Below are 7,617 nucleotides of genomic sequence, written 5' to 3' on the forward strand. Positions count from 1 at the left end.
TATAATGTGGTTTACTGCAGTTAATAATATAAATTGAGAAAGGCCCTGATGGCCGAAAGCAGTCTCTTGACTGTGGTTTGACTTAATAAAATCTTTATGAATCTATTCCAGTGGGTGCTGGCAATTTTTTTGTGGATTACTTTGTACTGAATAAACCAGACAATATATAATAATATTCTCATATAGGTTATATATAAATAAAACTGTAACTGCCTGTCAATAAAATTCATAACCCTTAACTGGTTGTGTTTACTTTGGTATTGTATGAACTGAAATGTGTACAGGTTATGCACAGCAACTATAGCTGTGAAAGCATTAAATAATCAAGTCTCATCTGTCAAAGTTAGTGTCTTTGTAAGACACGAGATTAACTGATAAGAAATGTTTCAAGCACCAAGATCTGATATCTAAATAGTAATGTTGTGTTAACCACTGTTCTCCACACTGTGCTATGTGAAAAGCTATGTATAGGAATGTATGTATAAAAATTTTATAATTACAAGGTCAGATTGTACAACCAAGGGAGTATTAGACAGAAAACATTCAAGGAAGAGATAGCAGTTTCTCAATAGCTTGCTTCGATGAAATGCAAAAACTTCTGTAGTATTTTATGCACAAACAGTCACGGTTTGAATCCCAGGAGTGGTAGTATGCTGCATGCATAATTTTACCTAGGATTTTGTGAATATGTGTAGAAACAGTCAGGTAGTAACAGAATATTTCCTCCATAGTTCTGCCAGGTAAGAAAAGGTATAAAGTAGCTATAAGAAGGCTGTAGTTATACTGTGTCCATCACCCATGGTCCAACCCCAATGCTGCAAATGACAGCAAGATAAGTACATACACCAAGTAGTCTCCCCCAAGAAATGTTCAAGTGTCATGCTGTCACAGCTACTGGTCCCTCAGCCAACAACCAGGGTGACCGATAGAAATCAAGACAGAGTATGAAAGTAGCATGCACACACACACACACACACACACACACACACACACACACACACACACACACACACACACACACACACACACACACACACACTATGAGTGCACATATGTAACCCTGACTATGTGAATATGTGCAGAAACAGTCAGGTAGTGTTAACAGAAATCTCCTCCACAGGCCTGCCAGGTAAGAAAATGTATAAAGTAGCTATAATAAGGCTGTAATTATACACTGTGTACAATCATACCACTGCCCAACCCAAGGCCATAGATTGTTGTAATAATACCTATAGACTAATGATTAGAGCAATGATAATTAAAGCTGTGATCACTGCCAGAATCTACATCTGTTAATTGACATCTCTCTCTCTCCCCCACCTTATCTTTACTAATAATCTAAACACATACATGAATGGGTATATTTTTCACCAAACCTACCATTGGAACATGTTTCCTTTTGTTTTGCAAATATGGAAATGTTTTCCAATTAATGTTCCTTGTTCAAATACTATCATTGGTGGCCTGTTGCAATCAGTGTAACCTGCATACTGGTGTAATGCCCACTCTGGTTTCAAATATGCATGTGTTCTCTTTGCTATAGAAATGTTCCAAATCTGTTATTTTGGGTTAATGGGAATACTCATGCATGCTGTTATAACTAATCCTGGAATGTAAACACGCAAATAAGATATTACCAAAAACTGTGGAAACGGAGGATTCTCAAAAGCTGTCCATTCAGAACAAAACCCAGTAGTACTGATAGAATCCAATGGTTGATAAAAAAAAATATACCTTTTCCTTGTCGGAAAATCAAGGCAAAAGTACTGAGTTCCAGTTAAAATAATTTAATGTTGACGAACAGAACAAGTGCATCACACAGAAATCCACACAAGCGCTTTCGCCCGGTCTTACCGGGCTTTTTCAAGTATATTTTTTTGATCAACCATTGGATTCTATCAGTACTACTGGGTTTTGTTCTGAATAGACAGCTTTTGAGAATCCTCCATTTCCACAGTTTTTGGTAATCCTGGAATGTGTTTTTCATGACTAACCAACATCTCTTCTTAAACTGCAACACCACATAGCACATCTTGAAAGGCCGATCCCAGTGGATTCGCCTGTCTCGCCTCATCTGGCCATGGTACTGGGCCCCAGCACATCTGGGACCCACCCTGGGACCTCCTCGTCTGCTGGTCCTGCACCAGCTTTGGGTGAAACCACCTCAGGGGATGGGCCTCGTACCACCCCTGGGCATGGGTGCGGACAGGATCCTGTCACCCTGAAGCCAGGTCAGGGGTCTGGTGCATAGTGAGCTCCGCAAAGAATTGGACTTCTGCTATGCCAGCTTGAAGGCCATGTGGTGCATTTAGAGGGTCAGCCTGCCCTTTCTGCTCAGCCCCCAGCACAGCCACCTTTGGGGCTGTGAAGGTGCAGTGGTGACTGCCCATGGGTGGGCACCTCAGGCCCACTGTATCCATTTGGGGGCTCGTGGGCTTCCGATTACCAAACATTCCTCCCTGTCCAAGGTGTTTACCCCCCCATGTGTCATACACCACCTCTGTATGCTGTCTTGTCTGTCTTGTCTGTTTTCCTACCCAACCTACCTCTCCAAATATACCTACTATCCTTCCCTAACATCCCACTCTCACCTTAAATAAAAGGGCAATTTGTTCCCCCCATAAATGCCGCCCCATACACAGCTGTCCATTTTGCACATGTGTCCACTGGACACATGTAATCTGGGCAAATTGGCTTCACAACACATTACTGTTGTCCTCACCCCTCTCTCAGGGGTTTGAGTTTCCAAATTTACCTCCAAATTCAATACACATGCACAGCTGTTGCTGTAAGAGAAATGGGCATCTATAGACCTTTCCTACACCAATGGACATCTATAGACCTTTCCTACACCAGTCCTGCATATCCTTAGCTACCTGTCATACTGTATGTCCCTCTACATGCCCGTTTTTCACCACTGTCCTATCACCCCTTTTTTTCTTTTCTTTATAAGAAATTAGCATGGGGGTAAGCAGGAGTAAGCATATTTGTGTGTTGCTAAGTGAAGCCAACACAGATTAAGCATCTGTACATTTAACTATGTGTTGGCATCGCTTAGCGTTGCATAAACCCATGCAAACCCGCTTACAACTGCTTAAAAGTGCCTTATTCACTCTGCATCCAACAGCCCTTGTTCTGCCCAGCAATAAAGTAATCTGCCTACCAAGTCTTGGTCCCAGGACCCTGTACATTAGAGTCAGAGAACATACAACTATGCCATCTGAGCTGTATGAAATATTCTTGCTTTTTCCTACTTAACATGCAATAGAGGCATATAGCAATAGTGAGAAAGCTCTGTGGAAACATTCATGTTTTGCATATATATATATATATATATAATATATATTTATATATATGATTACCTATCAAAACATCTACTCTTCACAACATCTAAACTCAAAGCATCAAGACTACAACATCTAAACTTCAAAACATCTAAAACTCATAACATCGAATCTCAAAACATTGAAAACTACAAAGCAACTATAAATAACATCCCACAGAGTTTTTACTATGTTTATGCAGGGGGGGACAAACCCCCCCTGCACCTCCCATGTGTGGGGCTCCGCCCTCACACTCCCCTTAAATTAAATATACCAAGTCAAGATCACACTACAGTGGGGGGAAAAAGTTAATTTCCTAACCCCACTATAGTGTGACCTTGGAGTTGGTATATTTAATGTATGGGGGGGTGTGGGGGAGTGGAGCCCCCACTTGGGGGGTGCAGGGGGGCTTCCCCTCTGCATAAATGTAGCAAACAGTGTGTGAAATGTTATTTATAGTTGCTTTGTAGTTTTCAATGTTTTGAACCTCACCTCCTGTAAAGGAAACCACTGTGAAAAACATCTCCAAAGCTTACTTTGGCCTGTTTAAAACAGAGGTGGCTAACTTCATAATGTCCGTGCAAATGGAAAATATGTGCATGACTGCTGAATCATACACCAATGCACTGTATGAACACATACACAAGTGTATAGAATGTGCCATACCAAAACAGAAACAAGATGTTCTCCTAAAAAAAAGAAAGCCAAATTGGTGGAACCCTGACATACACAAACTCTACAATAGAAGGAAGAAACTGTTGCAGAAAAAGGTGAAGTCCCAAGACTGGGAAAACTCCCTTGTTAGCCTCAGCACAAAAATGAGATCCCTCATCAAAACCTCTAAAGATAGCTATGAAAACAACATTGTAGCTGATACTAAAGACAACCACAAGTATTTTATAGTTATGTGAAGAACCTACATGGCATGCTCAGATCTGCTCTGAGCTACAGCACAATGGCAACACATATATCGAGCCCACTGATATTGCAAATATAGTGGCCGATAGGTTCAGTGTGAACATTACCCCCCTGTCACCACATACAGGGCCTATCACAATACCAGAGGAATGCCAAGTTCCTAATATCAGTGCTGCACAGGTAAAACTGCACTGTCCAAAGCCAAGAATACAGCTTTCATGGGACCTGACAATATCCCTGGCTGTATTCTACATGAATTAAAAAGTGATCTTGCACCACACATGAGTGCCCTGTTCAATCACAGCCTAATTTCAGGCTTTGTTCATACTGAAAGGTGCACAACTATGGTCATCCCACTCCACAAAAGGGGGAGCAATTACAGACACTGGGAACTACTGCTCCATTAGCCTGACTTTTCTGATATGTAAGGCTATGGTATGCATCATCATGGACCTTATAAATTGGGAATCTCCAAAATCTAGACCACACTCAGTCTGGATACATAAGTAGATGAGTAGCAAACTGGCTCATGGATAGAACCCATTCAGTGAGAATAGGAAATGCTAGATCAGACTCCAAACCTGTGACTAGTGGTGCACCACAGGGCTCAGTCTTGGGACCCTTCCTGTTTGGTATCTACTTCTCGGAGGTACAAGCAAACACGGAGGGACTATGGCTGACAAAGTACGCAGATGACTGCAAACTGGGAGCCATAATAGAGAATCCTAATGACATAGACATTCTTCAAAAGGGTCTTACAGATACAGATATGTGGTGCCAAAACCATGGCCTCAGACTAAATGCCAAAAAGTGCATTGTTATCCCCTTTGGGAAAACCAAAGTAACTATGAACTACAACATAGGTGGCAGCCTACTTATCACAAAGAGTGTGATAAGAGACCTAGGGACTCAGGTAGACAGTAACCTCTCTTTCGACAACCACATTGCTAAAGTGGTTAGAAAATCCTTCTACATGGCCCACCTTATCATAAAGGGATTTGCATCTAGGAATAAGGAAGTTATTGTCTCCCTTTACTCATCACTAATTAGACCCATTATTGAATATAATGCCCCATTCGGGATGTACCTAGCCAGACATCTGCAGCAGCTAGAGAGGCCTTAAAAGTACCTCACAAAGAGGATAAAGGGCCTTAAGCAGATGCCCTATGCCATGAGGCAAAAAAACTTCAGACTGTACTCGGTCACGTACCGGCTACTCAGAGGTGATCTCTGCCTAACATATAAGGCTATGTCAAATCCTGAATTGCTAGAAATGCTCCACCTAAGAAAAACCCAATCCACCAGAGCTACACGCTCAAGGGACATAAACCTGACATCATCAATAAACAGGACATATTGGAGGGACAGAGTCGTGTCCCAGAGACTTCCTTTGCTCTGGAACAGGGTCCCCATATATGTGAGGCAGAGCTCCTTGTTGGCACTCTTCAAGAGAAATCTTGATGAGTGGATTGGGAAACAGGAAATTCACCCTGGGAATCACTTCTGTGGCCCTGCTTGACAGGGGTGCAGGTAACTAAACCACCTAGGAGGGAGTACTATAGCACAACATTTATGGCTAAGCTTAATTATGCCCTAGGGCTAATTGCCTAGTACCTACCTATGGACCTATGAGCCTATTAAAGGTAGATCATACCTGCTCAACCTGATAGACTTCTTCGAGTCTGTCACCAGAGCTGTGGTTGAAGGCAGTGTCGTTCACACAGCCTACCACGATCATTCCAAACCCAATGGGATGGTGTAGTGGTACAGCGGTAGCATTGTCACCTAACAGCAAGAAGTTCTCCGGTTCAATTCTTGGCTGGGGTGCTCTTTGTGTGGAGTCTGCATGTCCTCCCTGCATTCATGTGGGTTTCCTCCAGGTGGTCCTGTTTCCTCCCACATTATAAAGACATGCATCTGGAGCTTTTCTCCCCACGTGTCCGCTGCAAATTGGCTTTGTTCCAAGTCTGACTTTCCTGGTTAACAAATGTTAAATAAATAAATAAATAAATAAATACATAAAAAAAAACCTTCGACACCATCCTCACTCACAAATCATAAATAGACTCACTAAAGTAGCCATAAACACCTATGTCACAAGGTGGGTTGCAAACTGGCTCACTGATAGAAGTCACACTGTGAAAGTAGTAGATTCCAATTTGGACTACAGACCAGTTACATGTGGAGTCCCACAAGGATCAGTCTTGGGTCCTCTCCTGTTTGGCATCTACTTCTCTGCAGTTCACTGCAATATAAAGGTACTTTGGCTGGACAAGTTTGCAGATGTTTGCAAACTGGAAGTCATTATTCACTCTCCAACTGATACAGACATTCTTCAAAAATGCCAGGTCTGACCCAGCTCTGTTAGAAATGCTACATCTAAAGAAATCCACATCACTCTCCACCACACACTACAAAGACCGCAACCTCATTAACACAATCAACAGAACATGCTATAGAGACAGGTTCATAATCAAGAGACTGCCCATGCTGTGGAATACACTTCCCATACATGGTAAGCAGAGCACCTCACTGGCCCTCTTCAAATGACATCCTGATGAGTGGATGGGAAATAGAAAATGCACCCTGGGTATCACTCCAGTGGCTCTTGTCAAAAGATGCCCTGTAACTAAGGTTGGGTGGCATGAAGCCAGGGTAATCCTAATGGCTAGGCATGTAAAGGCCCAAGGGCCAATAGCATAGTTAACCCCTATGAACCTAAGCCCCCCTGTACACAGCACAAATAACATGTACACACTATAGTTATACACAATCTGACACTTTTTTAACAATGACCACAGATACACAGACACAAGAAAGTAAGAGCACAGATGGGGTACCATACAGAGGTCTTTAAGTGCAAACTGGAGACATCCACCAAGGCTAAAGTACTACAATAGGCAATCACATTTAATAAAAAAGTAGTTTTAAATGTACCACTTTAATAGTGAAATGAGTGGAAAGCAATCCTTGTCACCATGGTAGTGTAGCTGGCATATAATGGAAGTGTGAGTGCATATAACATGTGTCCCATACAGTATTGTCACACCCCTTTGATACTGTATTGACAGCACATAGAGACATGTTATGTACAGGAAATTAAACTCTGCCTACTTCTGCCCAGCAACAAAATAAAAAGCCTTTGCAGGTTTTGAACCCAGGACCCTGTATACCATTGTCACAGCACTTAACCACTATGGCATCTGAGATGTAAGATTTTAGGATGATTTTTCTAACATATCATGGAGTACAGTCAGTTTATCATAGGGAATGAACACTGTAGAATCACTAAAGATTCAAATTATACACACACACACACACACACACACACACACACACACACACACACACACATATATATATATATATATATGTA

This window comes from Protopterus annectens, chromosome 2.part1 (assembly GCF_019279795.1).
Source record: "Protopterus annectens isolate FY-2018-M chromosome 2.part1, PAN1.0, whole genome shotgun sequence".
NCBI lineage: Eukaryota > Metazoa > Chordata > Ceratodontiformes > Protopteridae > Protopterus > Protopterus annectens.